Here is a 19,800-nt window from a genome sequence, read left to right on the forward strand (position 1 = left end):
TACAGTGGCTGGACTTTTTTCCATCGCAGATATATATATGTTCCTTTGGCCATCCATGGTATACTCACTGTTCTTTTCCAGCACCACAATTCAAAGGCACCAGTTCTACTCTGGTCTTCTGTGTTTATTGTCCAACTTTGACTTGCCTTGGAAGCAGGTCATTCTTTGAACTGGCACCTTTGATCTTTACCACTTTAAAGGGATCCTTGACAGCAGATGTCCCCAAAGTAAGTCATTACTTGCTTTCACGTCTACTATTTTCACTGAAGCAATTAGTGTTGATTGTGGATCTAAGTAAAATGAAATTGTTGACAACGTCACTCCTTTCCTCTATCATGCTGTTTCCTATTGGTCCAGTTGTGAAGATTTTTGTTCTCTTTATATTGAGGTGTCATCCATTCTGGCGTTGAAGAAAAGCAAACTACTTCAATTTCTCTTCCCTTTCGGCAAGCAAGGCTGTGTCATCTTCATGACTCAGATTGCTAATGAGCCTTACTCCAGTTCTGATGCCACATTCTTCTTGATATAGTCTAGCTTTTCAAGTGATCTGTTCAGCATACAGATTAAATAGGTATGATGAAAGGATACAATCCTGACACATCCCTTTACCAATTTTCAGTCATGCAGATGAGCCTCATTATGTGGTGGTGGTGGTGGTATGTACTATCAAGTCAGAACTGACCCGTAGCTGACCCTCCAGTGGGTTTTCAGAGGCACTTACTCGCATGAGAGGAGATTGCCCATCCTTCTCCCACCTCATTATATGAGAAAAACATATTATATACTTGCTTTACAAAAAACAAGGACATTATGATTGCCCTTGTATATCAGGATGAGGGGATTTTTTTCTTATAAATATTGTTATTTCTGATAGTCTAACTGGATATGTTAAGCCTATATATTTATAGAACACCATATAAAGCCCTAAGGGATGACATCTTGGGAATTTTTAAATTGCAAATTTATCCTGAAAATGAAGAGCTCTTCTTTCTATTTAACCCACTTCTTTCAGTGTCCAAATGATTTCCTCCTCTGGGCCTAAGACAGTTGATAAAACAATGTGAAGGTCCAAGTTCTAGCATAGAAGAATGCAGACCTAACTGAAAAGAGAAAGACTGGATTTTACTGACTTATATTTCACAAGAATTTTTAATTCTATAATTTCATTATCCAAGCACTACTCCGAGATTATTATAGTCTTAATTCGTAAGAAAAAAAAAATAGGTATGTGGATACGGGAAGCAGGACTGAGGCATTGTCATAAAGATGATACAATTAAGGGCTTTTTTTTTCCTCAGAAGAAACTAAGAAATGAAAACTATCTGAGATTTCTTTATCCCTGATGAGGGCGAGATTTCTCCAATTGTTAAATTCTTCAGTCCTTTTTTTTTGAAATATTTTATTGTTATTTGAGGGTTGTTGTTTTTTTTAGTTGACATTGTGTTTCTTTTTTTATTTTTTTTACATTTTTATTATTTTTGTGTGAGTGTACCGCCAAATCAGATCTGACTGGTACAGGAGGAGATTGACCCTCCTTCCCCGACAGAGCATCTGGTGGATTCGAACCATGCGCCTCTGCGATTGTAGTTGCATCTCCTTACCACTAGGCCACCAGAGCTCCAGAGCTCCCCTCACATTGTGTTTCTTACAATCATTCCTGTACATTGTGTCTCATAAAATTAATCGCCTTTGATTTGCGCCTACTATCACCCTGTCTTTTCAGATCCCCACTGGAGGATCTTTCCTAATTCCTTTGCTCTCTCCCTCCATCCCCCAAATTCTGTGACGCTGTAATTCCATCACACACCCTCAGCCTCCCTGCTCCTTCAATCCTATTTCTAACCCATGTCTCCTCCCACTTCCTTCTTTATAAAATCTCTTCTGCTAAATAAATGCATTCCAGATAAACAAGTACAAGTTTGAAACCTTTGAATTGTCTATCTGAGCGCACCTGTACACTGATTAAAATGTCTTAGTGTTCTCTCACAAGATTATTGAATTTGGAGATGTAACTTCATTGTTAAAAAAATATAAACTCTTAGTCCATTGGTTACGTCCACAGGAAGAGGAAAGAATGCACCATCAGCAGCTGACAAGAATAATCTGGATTATCATATTTCCTGGAGGATTTTACAACAGAAAGAGCGTCTATAGCTCTCTAATTCTACAAAGAAAATATTATGTGTGTCTGTCTTTGCCTTTTTTAATGTATTTCTTTCTGTTTGTGTCATTTGGATTGTTTTTTATATGTGTGTGTGGTTTCTGGTTGTGTGGTTTTGTTTTTTTTTTTAATCTTCCTGTTTTGATTAGTATCTAAAATTGAATCTTGATACTTTCTTACCTGGTGATGATTACCTACTGCTCTGGATATATAAAACTTTCTTCTATATACATTAAATCCCTGAGGCCTTTGATTAATTCAGCAAATCTTTATTAAACAACTGTCAGGTGCCTAGCATGGTATTAGAATTAACAATACAAATATGCAAAGAACGATGCTCTTGTAAGCATAGGTCAGACCCAGTACTGAGTTGTGGAATCAATTTAAGAAATATCCAACTACTTTTGTTAAATAGAGTGGAATAGACCACAGTAGAATACAGTGGGAGGGAAGGAAAGTGGCGGATTCCGCAACTCTTTTTTTTTTTCTTGTAATAATGGCTTGTATATATTTTTTTATAATTTTTTTTTTACAGAGGTTTTTGGATTTCCATTCATTCATTGCCGCAATTTTCTCCCTTCCCACCCGGTCATTTTTGTTTTATGAAACTTCAGTGTCAGTTGCTTCTGTACGTTTGTGCATGTGTGCGTGTGTGCGCACGCACAGATTGAGTCTTTACATTGCACATGTTCAAAAGATTTGTGTTGCGATAGGATTTCTGCCTTTGAGAGATTCATATTCCAGAGGTAAGGAGAAACACATGAAGATGAAATTACAGTAATGTGATGGATTGTTGTTGTGTCCCAGCTAGTGAGAACCAACTCATAGCTGACCTTCTGGTGGGATTTCAAAGGCAGTTAATTGGACGGGAGGAAATTGCTCTCCCTTCTCTCGTGGAGCATCCTGGTGGACTTAAACCACATGCCTTTGGGATTGCACCACAACTTCTTGCCACTAAGCACCAGATCTCCCTACTGTGATGAGTACTGTAGTGAAATGTTAGATGAGCTCTGCAGTGATTTTGTAAATGACTAACTTGGGAGAGACTGGAGCGCATGATGCTAAGTGAGCTAACTAAGTCCTGTAAGGACAAATACTGTGTAAGACCATTATTGTAGAATGAGTATGAGGATCCGAGGCAGGGAGGGGCAAGCAGATGGGTGAAGGTGGGTTGGGGTGAGAAGGCTTAATTATAGGGTCACAGAATTTGATGGGTGGAGGGAGAGGTGAGTAAAGGAAAAGGGAAAGATCCAGTGTGAGAAACAGCATATACGAACTTTATAAGTAAACCAGGATAAAATTTAAAAAAAATTAAAATTCCCTCCAGAAGTGCAGAGTTTTGCCCTTAGAGAATTTTCAGTCTATACTATACTCACCATTCTACTTGCCACCCATTTTGAAGAGTTTGCATAGTACTCATTGCAGACTTTGCAAAGTCACAGCATAATTTTAATGAAGAAAATGAAATAACCAGGGTAATGTTTTTGAATAATCCCTTTGGTGGTTGCAAGGGGATTGAATTGGAGAGATAGGAGCCCCACACATGGGCATACCAGTTAGAAAGTTATTTCTATACTACTTCAATAAAGAGATAATCATTCAGGTGAGGTGGTTGAGAAAATTAAACAGATGTGTGAACTATTTGGAAGTACAATCAACATTCTGATGCACACATTGAGAGGCAGAGGTGAGGAGAGAATGTGAGGTTAAATGAGAAGTCACAAGCCACTTCCTTCTTTGCTTGACCCAGTGAAGAGTTTGCAGACTCTTTGAGAAGAACTGTTAGAGAAGAAACAGTTGTGGAAGTCAAGAGTATGAGGAGTTTTGAAGTTCCTGGCTGACTGAGAAGAATGGGAATTCCAGAACACTTGATTGTGCTTATGTGAAACCTACACTGAGACCAGGAGGAAGTCATCAGAACAGAGTAAGGAAGCACTGCATGGTTCAAAATTGGGAAGGTTGTATGCCAGGGATGTGTCCTATCTCCATATCTTTTCAATCTATATGCAGAGCAGACTATCTGGGAGGCTAGGCCTTACGAGGAAGAAGGTGGCATCAAGATTGCAGGTAGACTCATCAATAATCTGTGCTATGCAGATGACACAACCCTGTTTGCTGGAACTGAAGCGCTTGCTGTGGAAGGTTAGGGATTGCAGTCTTAAATATGGATTGAAGCTCAACATCAAGAAAACAAAGATTCTCACCACTGGGGCATTTGTCAGCATTATGATAGATAGTGAAGAGATTGAGATTGTTAGTCTTCTTGGCTCCACAACCAGTGATCTTGGTACCAGCATCCAGGAAATTAAGAGACGAATTGCATTGGGTAAGTCTGCTGTCAGAGACCTCTCCAAAGTACTGAAGAGCATCGATGTCGCTCTGAAAACTAAGGTTCACCTGATCCAGGCCATAGTCTTTACAATTACTTGTTATGCATCAGAAAGCTGGACAATGACAAGGGATGATAGAAGGAGAATTGCTGCCTTTGAGCTGTGGTGCTGGAGAAGAGTTTTAAATAGACCATGGGCTGCTAGGAGAACAAACACGTTCATCCTAGAGAGGGTTAGATCAGGCTGCTCCTTGGAGGCAAAGATTCTGAAGCTTTGTCTGACATACTTAGGACATGTCGCAAAGAAGGAGGAGTCCTTGGAGAGGAACGTCATGATTGGGAGAGTGGAGGGACAGTGCAAGAGAGGAAGACCCTAGATGAGAAGGTTTGATTCGGTGACTGGGGTAATAATGGTAATAGGTGTGTCAGAGACGATGAGATTGGCACAGGATAGAGCAGGGTTTAGGGCTGTTGTGCATAGGGTCACCATGAGTTGCAGGCGACTCGACGACACATAACAACAACAGCAACATTAGTAGGTTCTTGATGGTGTAATGGATTAGGCGTTGGTCTGTTAACCTGACGGTTGGCAGTTCAAAGCCACCAACTAACTGCTCTGTGATAGCCTTATCCCACTAAGATTTACAACTTCAAAAACATTACAGAAGATCACTGGGAGTGATTAGTGGCTTTGGTGTTTTGTTTTGTAGACTAATTGTTGTCACGTACTGAGTAGTAGAGGAGAGACTATTACCTTTTATAAACCTTAAGAGAAAGGTCTTTATTGGAGATAAATTTTGGGGTTATAAATGTGAAACTCATAGAAGTGAATGATATTATACACAAATCCAAGGAGCCTTAGTGACCCAGTGGTTAAGTAATAGACCTCTAACTCAAAGATTAGTAATTTACACTCACCAAGCAACTCCATGGCAGACAGATCTGTAAATGTGGAGATGACAGCCTCGAAAATTCTATGGGACAAATCCACTCTGTCGCTAGGGTCACTATGAGAAAAATCAACTCTATGGTGCCTAACAGCAGCACATTACTAATTGATTATACCCATGTTCCACTTAGAAATACGCCTAAATGTCACCAAAATAGTACTGCCATACAATTGCCTTAAATGAATGTTATCTTTGTTCAAAGAAAGACAGCGAATTAACAAAGCTCTAATGGTGAAAAAGGCAGAAGTATTTGGAATTGTGATAGACTTGCCATCACACAGCTCCCTGGGTGATAGAAGTAGTTGAGCCCTAGAAAGATTAGCAATTTGAAACCACCCAGAGATGTCTCAGAAGACAGGCCTTGTGGGGGCTGCATCTGAAAGATCCCAACTTTCAAGGCTCCTGTGGAGCAGTTGGCAATGACTGGAAGGCAATTATCAACAACAGCAGCATTTGAGTAATATATCCAAAGTCGTGATGAAAAACTCTCTCCAGTAAGGACAATTAGTTTCTTCTCTCATAGAAACATGACCTTTTTTTTTTCTTCTCATTTTGTTATGTGCCGTTGAGTCAGGGCAAACTCAGAGCTGGCCTTCCAGCAGATTTTCAGAGGCTGTGAATCGCACGGGAGGAGATTGTTCATCATTCTCGGCTGATGAGTGCAAGCTTTGTATACTTGGGTTGGCAACATAACTCACTACTACGCAACCTGAGCTCATATGGCTACTATGAAAAGGTCATCTACATTCACAGCACTATGGATGATGGTACTCGGCAGGCAAGGATTCAAGAGCGGTCTGCTTATCTGCTGTGAAAATGGTGTAGGGAGCTTAAGGGTAGGTAGCAGCCTCTGACCTCAGAGGCTCCTGCTTTCTGCCATCTTTGCTGCGGTCTCATCTCATGGTCTCATCATACTCTCTCACCGTTTTATGGGCTCACTCTTATCTCTCCAGGGTCACAGCTCTCTTGCCTCTGACTCAAGCAGGGATCTCAAGTCCAAAATCATGTGCTGTATTCACTGCCTTCTATTTCTTCACATTAGCAAGATCCCCTGTTTCCTTTCTCTGTGACGGCTCAATTTAAGTCTGGCAGGATGGCAAAGCTGAGCAATCCCCAGGTTAGTTTACTATGTTACTTATTTGCATGGTCCCTTCCCAAAGGTGTCATATGCCTTATTTACATTGTTGACAAGCTATCCACCACGATGAGCCACAAACACTTGCCATTTGTATAGCTCTAAGCAGTCATGTGGGAAGAATTACAAAAACCATGGCTAGAAAAAGCCACAGATCATTCACTGCACCACTATTATGTTCCAGTTTGAGATTCTAAAATTCTTAGGCCCCAGAGAAAATAAAGAATGAATGAAAACAATGAAAAGGGAGTCAATGAGGACCAGTGTTTAGGGTTGATTTTTCATCCACTGAAGAAAGGAAACAGAAATGTAGACAATATTAAGTGCCTTCTTTACTGTGTGTGTCCAATGATGAAATAATAAATTAATCGCCTATGACTCGACAACACTTAACAACAACAGCAGCAGCAGCATAGAGAGAACTAAGTTGGCGTAGTGGACAGTGATGCTACTAAGCCAAAGGTGGGTGACTTTAATCCGCGGCCCTCAGGCTTGCTTTTAATTGTTTTTGGTCAAACATTCTTCTAAGTGGCACAGAACTAGTCTGTCCATTTGCTGTACAGAGGTAACTCGTGGTTGCTGTGAAGCTGAACACTGTGACACTGACGTGTCAAATGCGATAATGGTTACCCATAGTGGACAGTGTTTGGTGGAGCTTCCCAATTAAAACAAGCTTGGAAGCAGGAGTGGTATCCACTTCCGAAAAGCTTGCCTCTGGAAACTCTGTGGACGTGGAGAAAAGATGCAAGATATACAGGTGTTCAGGTCTTTCATTCATAGGGTTGCTATGAGTTGCCTACGACTGCATGGCACTTAATAACAACACAACAACAAGAACTGAATTAGCAATGTGTTGAAATTAGTCACTTGTCACTCGATTGTACAGGTTATGATATTCTCTACAATGTTTTCCTAGTCTCTCTCTGATTTTAAATATGTTAATCAAATGTATGAGAAATTTTATAACCTACTTTTCTGATATTATTGACAAAGTGAGCAATCATCTGGAACAATCCAGGGGAAATTCTCAGCTGAATAACTTTTAATTCAGTCATTGAGTTTTATAACTATATTTCCACAAACCAGAAGGAAGGGCCATATAGGTAAGGAGATAGTGCACATACTGAAAAGTCAGTTTTGATAGCCCCTAATAACCCATGTCTTTTATTCCGCACAGAACTTTTGTGAGAATCTTATGAGGTAATAAATGCAAAAGTACTCTGAAAACGCTCTCTTCAAGTGAAAGGTCTCTATTAATGTTATGAATTACCATTAAACAAAAGTCAAACTGAAGCTATAAATCTAATATTGCACACTTTAGAAAAATTAGTGGACACAAGTTATATTAATTAATAATGAGAAAAAGAATTTTAACTCAATTTTTCCGTTTTATTGTGGATGTGTTTTTCATTTTTAATATGATTCTCACGGAAAACTTTGGATTTCAGTACTGCTTTTATTTCCACTTTTTGTTTGAGGAGGTTAGAATAAGAGAGGTTAAATAACTTGACTGTTACTGCTTCCTTGAAAATCAACTAATTTAAGCTTTGTCAATACAGATTATGATAAATACTTAAATAAAACCCTATCTCAGTTTTTGTTGTTTTCTGGGCATAAAAACCTATGTGTTTATTCAATTATTAGGATGAGTAATAATAGTAAATATTTAATATTTACTCTTTAAAGGACAGTAGACTAGATTTTTGCTGGCATGGTATAACAATGCTCTTTTTACAGATGAAACAACTGACATTTTTAGTGATTAGGTAACTTCTCTTGTATTGTTATATGCCAACAAATCACTTGTGATTCATAGCGACCATATGTACAAAACTCTGCTCTATCCTGAGCCAATCTCAGTGTCTCCACCATACCTACCCCCATGTCCTCGGTCACTATGTCAATCCATCTCATCTGGAGTCCTCCCCTCCTACGCTGTCCCTCCACCACGATGTCCTTCTCCAGGGACTGGTCCTCCTGGCCACAGGCTTAAAATATGTGAGATGAAAATCCTTGCCTTCAAGGAACAGCCTGTTTTCACTCTTTCCATGATAAACCTGTTTGTTCTCTTGGAAGTCCATGGTTTGTTCAATACTCTTCTCCAGCACCACAAATCAAAGGTATCAATTCTTCTGTCATCTTTGGTCATTGCCCAGCTCTCTGATACAAGGTAATTTGAAGAGCATGGCCTGAATCAGGTGTGCTTTAGTCTCTAGACTGACATCCTTGCTCTTGAGCTCTTATGAGAGATCCTTGACAGTAGCCTTTTTCAGAGCCAAAATTAGTCTTTTGATTCCTTGACTGCTGGTGCCAAGAGTGTTGATTATGGAGCCAGGCAAGATGAAATTTTTAAGAACCGCAATCTCTATCACAGCACTGCCATTTGGCTCAGTGAAGATCAATATTTGAACCTAGGTCGAATTTTTTGTTGTTGTTAGATGCCATTCAATTGACTATTACTCATAGTGACTATGTGAACAACAGATCTGAGCCTTGCCCTATCCTGTGGCCTCCTCACAGTGTCTACCATGCTCAAGCCCATTTTTGCAGCTATTGTGTCAATTTATCCAAATGAGGTCGTCTTCTCTTTCACTGATTCTCTGCTTTTCCAAGAATGATGTCCTTTTCCAAGGACTAGCCCCTCCTGACAACACATCTAGAGTATGTGATTAGAATAGGCTAGGCTAGGAATAGAATAGAATAGAATAGAATAGAATAGAATAGAATAGAATAGAACAGAACAGAACAGAACAGAACAGAACAGAACAGAACAGAACAGAACAGAATAGAATAGAATAGAATAGAATCCCTGCCTCTTAAGGGGACTCCGGGCTGCATTTCCTCCAGGACAAATTGGTTTGTTACTTTATCAAAGGCATCAGTACTTTCTCTGTCAACCTTACTCATGGTCCATCTTACACATACATAGGAAGTATTTCAAAGACTACCGCTTGGAGCAGGTGCACTTTTTTGTTTAAACTAATATTCTTGCTCTTCAACACTTTGAATAAGTCTTTCACAGAAGATTTTACAAATGCAATATGTTGTTGTTATGTGCTGTCGAGTCACTTGCGACTCATAGCGACCCTATGTACAACAGCCCTAAACTCCGCTCTGTCCTGTGCCAATCGCACTGTCTCTGACACTCCCATCTCAATTATCCCAGTCACTGAATCAATCTACCTCATAGAAGGCCTTCCTCTCCTGCGCTGTCCCTCCACCCTCCCAAGCATGATGTCCAGTCTCTCCTCACAACATGTCCAAAGTATGTTAGACGGAGCTTCAGAATCCTTGTCTCCAAGGAGCCACCTGGTTTAACCCTTTCCAGGACAAATCTATTTGTTTTCCTAGCCATTCATGGTATTCTCAATACTCTTCTCCAGCACCACAGCTCAAAGGCATCAATTCTCCTTCTATCCTCCTTGGTCATTGTCCAACTCTCTGATGCATAACAAGTGATTGTGAAGACCATGGCCTGTATCAGATGTACCTTAGTCTCCAGAGAGACACCATTGCTCTTCAGTACTTTGGAGAGGTCCCTAACAGCAGACTTTCCCATGGCAATGTGCCTTTTAATTTCCTGGCTGCTGGTGCCAAGACTGTTGACTGTGGAGCCAAGCAAACTAAAGCTGTGAACAATCTCAATCTCTTCACCATCCATCCTGATGCTGCCAATTGGTCCAGTGGTGAGAATCTTTGTCTTCTTGACATTGAACCTCAATATATCTCTTGAAATTTTTTCTGAACCCTGTTTCCATGGCCATTGATTGTGGCAAACTGAAATTGTTGACGACTTCAAACTTTTCTCCATCTATTCTGATGATGTCTGCTGATCCAGTGGTGAGGGTTTTCATCATCTTTATGCTGAGATATAAACCTCATTGAAGGCTGTAGTCTTTGATCTTCTGCAGCATGTGTTTGAGGCGCTCTTCACTTTCAACAAGCAAGGTTGTGTCATCTGCTTAACATAGGTGGTTGCTGAGTCTTCCTCCAATATTGGTACCATCGTCTTCATCAAGTCCAGCTTTTCAGGTTGCAAAATTTTCATGGCCATAGAAGTAGATTCACATTTTATTGCTGTCTGCAAGAGTACAATGAAAAAAAGCCTTACTTATTAATTTGCTGGGATGCTGTTTGCTTCTAATTGTCTCCCTCTAGCAAGTCTAGCCTCCCAATTCTCCTTTCTTTACCTAAGGTTTTTTGTTCTAGATATCTCACTTTATAGTCACTCTCTAAGCCTCCATCATGGGTAAGGCATTTAACTGGAAACAGTTTCCGTCCATCTCTTTAATCCAATCTTTAAACCTTTTTTCTTTTTCTAGTATCCACCCTACATTTCTTACAGACATGAGACATTTGAGTTTCACAAACATTACAAAATTAATATGACTCAAGTAGGCCATGTCTTTTACACTAAGTCTAGGTCTTCTTGTTATTTATCTCAGAGAAATTTGAAGCCATTCAGTGTCCCCTTCTTACTCTAGTTTTAGGTAATTTAGAATACTGGTCAATTGTACCTTCATAACCTTTTCGTGCACATTCCTCTCTTACTACTAGTCTAAATCTTGTCATTTCTTCACACGACAGTGCTCTAATCCAGTACACTGGTTTCCATTTCAAATTTTGTTTCCTAATTCTTAGCTTTTAGCCATGTTATCCAGAGAAACTACTCCCTGGAAGAGGATGCCATGTTTGATAAAGTAAAGAGCCAATAAAGAAGAGTGAACCCTCAATAAGATTAGATATGTTCTTCAAAGATTTTCAGAGGGTAGTTTTTTTTGAAGGGGGCTCTATTGGTCTAGTGGCAAGAAGCTGCACTGCGATGTGAAGGCACGGGGCTTGAGGCCACCAGCTGCTCGCAGGAGAAGAATGGGCAATCCCCTCCCATTACTGCCTCTGAAAACCTGCTGGAGAGTCAGCTGTGGGTCGGTTCCAACTCAAGGGTACAAAGCAACCACAACAACAAGATAGATAGACAGAATGACTGCAACAATGTACTCAAACAGAGCAGTCATTGTGGGGATGACACAGGACCGGGTACTGCTTCATTCTGTTCCACGTGTAATAGCTGTGAGTCAGAATCAACCTGATGACACCAAACAACAGTGACAACACACTCTCTAGATCGTAATTAAAATATAAGATATGCACCGGCAGGGACTTCATCTAGTATATTGATTTGCACAGTCCCTTTATGTGGCTGTTGTTGATAGGTGCTATGTGAGTTTGACTCATAGCAAACCTATGAACAACCACCAATTTTTTTTAAATAAATATGTTATTTTCTACTGGTTTACTTACAAATTCATGTACATTGTTTTTCACACTGAGTCTTTCCCCCTTCTTTACCCACCCCTCCCTCTACCCATCAAATTATATGACCCTTTGATTACGCTTCCCCCTACCCCTGCCCACCCTCACCCTTCTGCTCCCACCCTCCTTATACATGTGTTACTAGTTGTCTTTCTATTTGTACAATAATGTTCTTGTACAGTATTTGTCCTTATGGGATTGAGTTAGTTCACTCAGCATAATGCACTCCAGTCCCTCCCAAGTTAGGTAGTGATTTACAAAATCATTGCTCTTGCATGCTGTGTAGTACTCCACTGTGTGAATGTACCCTAATTTCTCAATCCATTTTATTATGGTTAGACATTTGAACTTTTTGCATGCTCTTGTGATAGTGAATAACACTGTTGTGAATATTAGAACCACCATTTTAAGGAGTAACATATGATCAAGAACTGGTGACACTGAAGGAAAGACATTGGCCAAAAACAAGGTTCCAGGTATTGAAATAACAGTTGAGATGTTTCAGTGAATAGAGGCAGCACAGAACATGCTACATTTTCTATGCCAAATATTGTAGGAAACAATGACTTGATGACATCTAAAAAAACAACATACTCTATTAGTGGGTTGGGGCTATAGATTTCATAATGTGGTGTCTGAGACATGCCTGCTTGGGTTTAAATTGTGACTCTGGCCAATCAACTAGAAGAAATGGTTCAATAGAATATCGAGCAATACCATTAATATCACACACAAGCAAAATCTTGCAGAAGACAATTTTTAAATGGCTGCAATAGTGCAAGAAGAGGAAACTGCAAGAAATACAAAACAGATTTACAAGAGAACATGGAATGGGGGATGCCATTGCTAATGTCAGATGAACCTGGAATGAAACCAGATACCAGAAAGAGGTTTTTACCTATGCTTTATTGACTCTGCAGAACCATTTGACTGTGTGAATCCTGAGAAATTATGAGTAACATTGTGAAGAATAGGAATTTCAGAATACTTAATTGTACTCGAGCAGAACCCATACATAGACAAGGAGACTGCCATTAGATTGATACAAGGGGATCCTGTGTAGTTTAAAATCCAGAAAGGTGTGCACCAGGGTCGTATCCTTCCACCATCTGTATTCTGAGCAAATAATCTAAGAAGCTGGCTATATGCACAAGAATGCAGAGTCAAGATTAGAGAAAAGCTCATGAACAAGCTCAAATGCTAATGACATCATCTTGCCTGCTCAAATCAAAGTGGTCTTGAAGCACATAATGATGAAGAGCAAAGGTTACCGCCTTAAGTGTAGATTACACTTCAACACAGAGGAAACAAAAATCCTCACAACTGCTTAAATAAGAGACATCACAATGAATGAAGAAAAGACTGAAGTTGTCAAGGATTTCATTTGCCTTGGATCCACAGTCAACAGCCATGGAAACAACAGTTGAGATCAGAGGATAGATTGCTTTGGGCCAATCTGTTGCAAAAGACTCCTTTACAAACTATTCAAAATCAAAGGTGTTACTTTGAGGGAGAGAATGCCAATAGTATTTTCAGTGGTCTCAGACATATGTGAAAGCTGGACAATCTATAAGGGAGATTGAACAATTGAAGTCTTTGAATTGTGGTGCTGATGAAAAATGAGGAGTGTATACCATGCAGTGTCATAAGAACGAATGCATGCAGTTCGAATCCACCAAATGCTCTGCTGGAGAAGGAGGGGCAATCACCTCCTGTACCAGTCAGATCCAAGTTGATGGTACACGCACATAAAATTAAAAAAAAAAAAAGGAACCCATAATGCCACTGTTGTAAAACAGGACTGACATAGTGATTGGGTGGAGAATGAGAAAGATGGGATAAATTATGTATACTGCATTGAAAGAGACGAGGGAGAAAAGTGTTTAAAAGGAATATATTATTAGGTACTTTTGTCATGACAGGAGTCCAGAACGAAGACTGTGGAGTGGAGTGGACTTGTAGGGGAGGGATTGTATAACAATGAAAGATTTTTTCTTTTATTTTTCAAAGAGAAGAGTGAACTTGGGGAGAGGGGTAGGCAGGTATAAAAGTACAACAATGAATGAATGGAAATCCAAAACCTCTGTAAATGTTCATTAAAATTAATAATAATAATAGAAAAATATATAAAAGAATGAATGCATCTACCTTGAAAGGACAACCAGAATGCTCCTTAGAAGTGAGGACTGCAAGACTTTGTCTCGTGCACTTGGGACAAGTTATTAGGAGGGGCTGTCCCCAGAGAGAGCCATCATGCTTGCTAAAGTAGAAAATCTTTTAAAAACAACAACAACAACAAAGTGGGATTCATAACAGGGATGCAAGGATGGTTCAACATAAGAAAAACGATCAATGTAATTTATCACATTAACAAAGCAAAGAACCAGAACCACATGATCCTATCAATTGATGCAGAAAAGGCCTTTGACAAAATCCAACACCCATTCACTTAACAGAATAGGATTAGAGGGGAATTTCTTCAACATAGTAAATAGTATATACACAAACCGGAGAGCCAACATTGTTCTCGATGGAGAAAGGATAAAGGCATTCCCATTATCACCTCTCCTATTCAATATTGTATTGGAAGTCTTGGCAGTAGCAATAAGACAAGAGAAGGAAATAAGAGGAATCCAAATTGGAAAAGAGGAGGAAAAATTATCTCTCTATGCAGATGATATGATAGTATACTTAGAAAATCCTAAAGGCTCAGCAAGAAAACTATTGGACATGGTTGACCAGTTCAGCAAAGGAGCAGGATACAAGATCAACACACAAAACTCAGTTGGATTTCTCTACAGTGAAAAAGAGAATGCAGAGCTGGAGCTAAGAAAAAAACAATACCCTTCACAATAACTAATCACAAGATTAAATAGTAGGGAGCAAATCTAATCAGAAGCACAAAGGATCTATTCAAAGAAATTACAAAACATTACTACAAGAAACAAAAAGAGATCTGGAGAAGTGGAAGAATATCCCTTGCTCATGGATAGGAAGACTCAATATTGTGAAAATGGCAATACTACCAAAGGCAATTTACATGTTCAATGCAATCCCAATACAAATACCAATCCCATTCTTCAAGGAGATGGAAAAGATAATCTCCAGTTTCATTTGGAATGAGAAGAAGCCCCAAATAAGCAAAACACTCCTTAAAAATAGAAAAAAGGTAGGAGGCATCTCTCTCCCTGATTTCAAATCCCACTGCACTGCCGTGGTGGTTAAGACAGCATGGTACTTATACAATGAGAGACACATAAATCAGTGGAATAGAATTGAGAACCCAGGAATCAGCCCATCTATGTATGGTCAACTGATTTTTGACAAGGAGATGAAATCAGTTAAGTGGGGAAACGACAGCCTTTTTAACAAATGGTGCTGACAAAATTGGAAAGCTATCTGTAGAAGACTCAAGCAAGATCCACACCTCACTCCATATACAAAAACCAACTCAAGGTGGATCATGGACCTAGGACTAAAACCAGTCTGACATCAGGGTTGGGGTAAGACTGAGAAAAAAAACTGGATAAAGTATGTATACTCGATAAAGTATGTATACTCTGTTGAAACAGATGAGGGAAAGAACAGATTAGAGACGATAGATGATTGAGTATTATTGTTAGCACAGGAATCCAGAATTAAGGTTGCATAGAGAAGTGTAGTCGGGGTGAGGGGTGGGGGAATTGTATAACAGTGAAGGGATTTTCCTTTTTCTTTTCGGAGAGGGGAGTGAACTGGTGGGGAGGGGTGGGCAGGGAGAAAAGTGAGGCAATGAATGAATGGAAATCCAAAATCTCTGTAAATGTTTATTAAAGATAATTTTTTTAAACTTTTTTAAAAAACAACAAAAAAACAGGAAAACCCTCAATGAGCTGGACTGACATTGTGATTACAGCAGTGAACTCAAAGGTAGTGATAGTTATGAGAATGAAATTGGGTCAGGAAATTTCTCATTCTTTTTTGTACATGGGGTCTTTGAATCACATCCACCTTGAGGCCAGCTCACAGCACCAGCACAATGCATTAGAAAGGCTCTATAGTGCCTGAGATCTGACTGACTGGGTTTAAATCAGGATTCTGGTACTTATTAATCATGGACTTGTTTCTTAATTGTTCACAGTTGCCTCTGCTAAGAGTCAAAGGCAATGATGACAACAGCCTGCTCAGGTTGTCATGAAATCGGTTATGAATTCATACATGTCATAAAACAGTCAATGTCACAAGTTTGTGTGTTGTTGTTGTATACATTAGAGTCAGATCCAACCCATAGCTGACCCTCCAGTGGGTTTTCAGAGACAGTTAATTGCATGGAAGGAGACTGCCCATCCTTCACCAGTGGAGCAGCTGTGGATTTGAACTGTGTATCAAAATCATCTGCTGTCAAATCGGCTCCAACCTCCATCAGGTTCCAGAGGCTGTAAATGTGAATAAAACTAGAGGCTGGTGGGTTTAAGCTGAAGATCTTTCAGTTAGCAATGCAATACATAATGCACAACACCACCAGACAAAAGCGACAGCATAATTCCTTCCCTGTTAGGCCACTAGAGTGTCCTTAAATTTATTTATATATCTATGAATAATCTTTGATATGTTTTAAGTCACTGTCTGTTTTTAAAGGACACAATCCTTGTTTGATTTCTATGGATAAACTACTTAAGACTACTTAATTAATTAAAAAATGAATTAATAATTACTGAAAAGCAATGGTGTCACTCTGGAGACTAAGGTGTGCCTGATACAGGGCATAGTCTTTGCAATCACTTGCTGTTGGAGAACTGAACAATTACTAGGGAGGCTAGAAGGAGAATTGATGCCTTTAAGCTGTGGTGCTGGAGAAGAGTGTTGAATATACCATGGACTGCTAAGAAAACAAACAGAAGAAAAAAAAAAGAAAACAAACAGGTTCTTCTTAGGGTGAAGCCAGGCTACTCCTTGGAGGCAAGGATTCTAAAGATCCATCTGACATACTTTGGACATGTTGCAAGGCGAGATCAGCCCTTGGAGAGGGACGTCATGCTTGGGAGGGTGGCGGGACAGCGTAGTAGAAGAAGACCCTCTATGAGGTGGATTGATTCAGTGACTGGAGTGATGGGGGTAGGTGTGTCGGAGACAGGTTGGCACAGGATAGAGCAGGATGTAGAGCTGTTGTACATAGGGTCGCTATTAGTCACAGGCAACTCGACAGCACATAACAACATATAAAATATTGGCTAGCATGAATGTTGAAGTTGATTTTTTAAAACTAATACTCTTTTCTAACAAAAAAAAATTAATAATCTTTGATAGCTTTTCAGTTTTATATGTCAGTATTGAGTCATGTTTGAAACATTCTTTCAAGTATTCAGATACAAACAAACCTTAACATCCCAATCCTTAAGCACAAATCTATTACACTTAAATTAAAAAGAGATATTTTTGTCTTTCATAATGACCTCCTTGGGGAAGTAAATTGATTTACCATCCTCGTGTTTCGTCTAGACATCAGACATTGAGATTTCCAGAAATAATCTTTGGTGAAAGTAATTTCTCTTTCTCAATTTGAACAGCGTAGGAAATTTTACCAAGGGTGTATAATTTACCCATTGCCATAAACTCGGTTCTGACTCATAGAGACCCTCAGTCCGGTTTCTGAGGCTGTAATGGGAGCCTCAGAATGGAGGGAGACAGCCCATCTTTCTCCTGGAGAGCACCTGGTGGATTAGAACAGCTGACCTTATGGTTAACAACCTGACATGTTGCCAACTATGCCTTCAGAGCTCCTTAATGGTGTAACAGCTCAAACGCATTGCTGTTGAGTCAGAACTGGCGCATAGTTGATGATCAGTGGGTTTTGGAAAACCTATAAAAGAGCTTTAGAGTTTGCCCATCTTTCTCCTGAGGAGGATTTGAATCACCAGATAGGTGCTGCCTTTCAAGTAGCAAAACAACTCCCTACAGACTGTCTACAAAGCGAGCTAACTTATTTTGCTGTTGTTGTGTTCCATCAATCAGAATCGACCCATAGCTGACCCTTCAGTGGGTTTCAGAGGCAGTTAATTAATTGCACGGGAAGAGATTGCCTATCCTTCTCCCTCAGAGTAGCTGGTGGCCTCGATCGTGTGCCTTTGGGATTGCAGCGAAGTGTCTCACCACTAGGACAATAAAATTGGAAAAAGAATGTCTTAAAAGTATCTTTTGCAGTACCAGCTCTGAAGACAGATGTCTGGGACTGTTCTGTACTCTCTTCCTTTGATCTTGACCAGCAGCTAGACAAAACCCATGTCATTTTAGTTCTTCCTTCTCCAAACAAAGAATAGAAGAGGTAGGGAAAAGTTTGACCACAGAAAAGGTCAAAGAATTTCATGCTACTTTCTCCTCACCTTTTCTTCTAATCTCAAAGAGTTTCTGAGGATTAGAGGTCTTTCGTGGTAGACTTTCAAGGCAAAACATTATAACACCTTTATGTGGTAGAGAGAAATTTTCCTGTTCCTGCTGGAAAACTCTGAAGCTGTTAATTGAAGGGGTAGGTCTTTCATTCTTAGGATTGCTGTGAGTCGTCTACGACTCGACAGCACTTAACAACAGGTGAATCAAAGAATCTTACTCTTGTATTTACGATTTCTTTTTAAAATGAATTTTATTACCGTCTCTCTCACACCTTTCACGATTCCTGTAATAGGATATTTCTGGTATTAGTCAAAGATTAATAGTATTCAAAATCATTTAGGTTATCAGCATGTGATTTTCATTCCACATGAGGTCCATTTGCAGTTTACATGGTTTTTCTAAATTACATTAAAATAAAATGTCATAGAGTTCACATGTTTTTTCATGTTTAACAGCATCAATCTTTAAAGAAAGGTTATTGAACAAAGGCCTGTGCATAAATCAGGCATTCCCTGTAGAGGTAAAAGAAGCCATTATAGCTGCTTATGAGAAAGAGTTTCATGAATACAAGGGACATAAATCATTACCTGCTGAAGATTGCATTAGTCTAGATAGAAGAATGTCTGCTTCCTGATAGTGAGAAAGAAACAAATTACTTTTGTTTGCTCCTGCGTTTCTGGTTGTCCTTGAGATGTCGATTAACTGGTTGACTATGCAATATTTTTTATTATTAGAAGTTACAATCTTCCAAGCCATTTTAAAGGTAATCTTTACGTTCTTGAAAGATTTCCCTTTTCCTTTTTTCTCTGCCTCCAACACTGGATGAAAACACAACATGAATGAAGGATGGTGTGAAACACAGTGAATACAAACGTTGTAAGCAAACCAGCATACAATAAATAAAAATTATTTTTTTAAAAAAATCTATTATTCCTGGGGAGTTACAGAAAAAGTGATTTCCTGCAGAAAGAAGTGTTTCACCTGCTCTCTGGAGCCAACACATTTCACCTCAATCCTTTGCTCCCAGTTCAACAATTCAATATTGGATTCAATTCAAGGCTATGACCCCAAGTAGAATGAGACTTGGATATTTATGAACCATTTGACCAGGCATTCTTGCCAATGATTTACTCCATAAATCCTCTTTTTATATTTTACTATAGCTTCACAAATGGCTGGGAAATGTTGTACATTATTGCAGTTTTAGAAGTGGAGGTGAGTGGAGACCACATTTTTTTTTTTTTTTATCAGCTGTGAGAAAGTGTTGGCACTTTCTGTTTTGCCTGAGAAAAATTCTTGTCATTATTTGGGTTGATGAGATAACTTGGTGGCATCATGTGTAACATCAGGCTGCTAACTGAAAAGGTCAGTGCTTTGAATCCACCAACCATGTGAGTCACTGTGAGTAGATGGCAGTGACGGGTATTTGTTTGGATTTTTAAAAAATTCATAACTTTAAAGAATTTTTTATATTCATATGATGTGTGCCTTGTGTGCACCACCTGTGTGTTGAAACATTGTAGAAGAGTGCTGTTTTTGTACACTC

General features: G+C 39.3%; 1 protein-coding gene across 3 annotated transcripts in view; it reads left to right on the plus strand.

The window, feature by feature from the left end:
• Positions 1 to 19,800, plus strand: part of DMD (dystrophin) — a 1,058,866-nt gene that overhangs the window by 367,445 nt on the left and 671,621 nt on the right. The gene's annotated exons all lie outside the window — the stretch shown is intronic.

Source organism: Elephantulus edwardii, unplaced genomic scaffold (genome assembly GCF_000299155.1).
Source record: "Elephantulus edwardii isolate Elephantulus edwardi_28Jun2011 unplaced genomic scaffold, EleEdw1.0 scaffold00016, whole genome shotgun sequence".
NCBI lineage: Eukaryota > Metazoa > Chordata > Mammalia > Macroscelidea > Macroscelididae > Elephantulus > Elephantulus edwardii.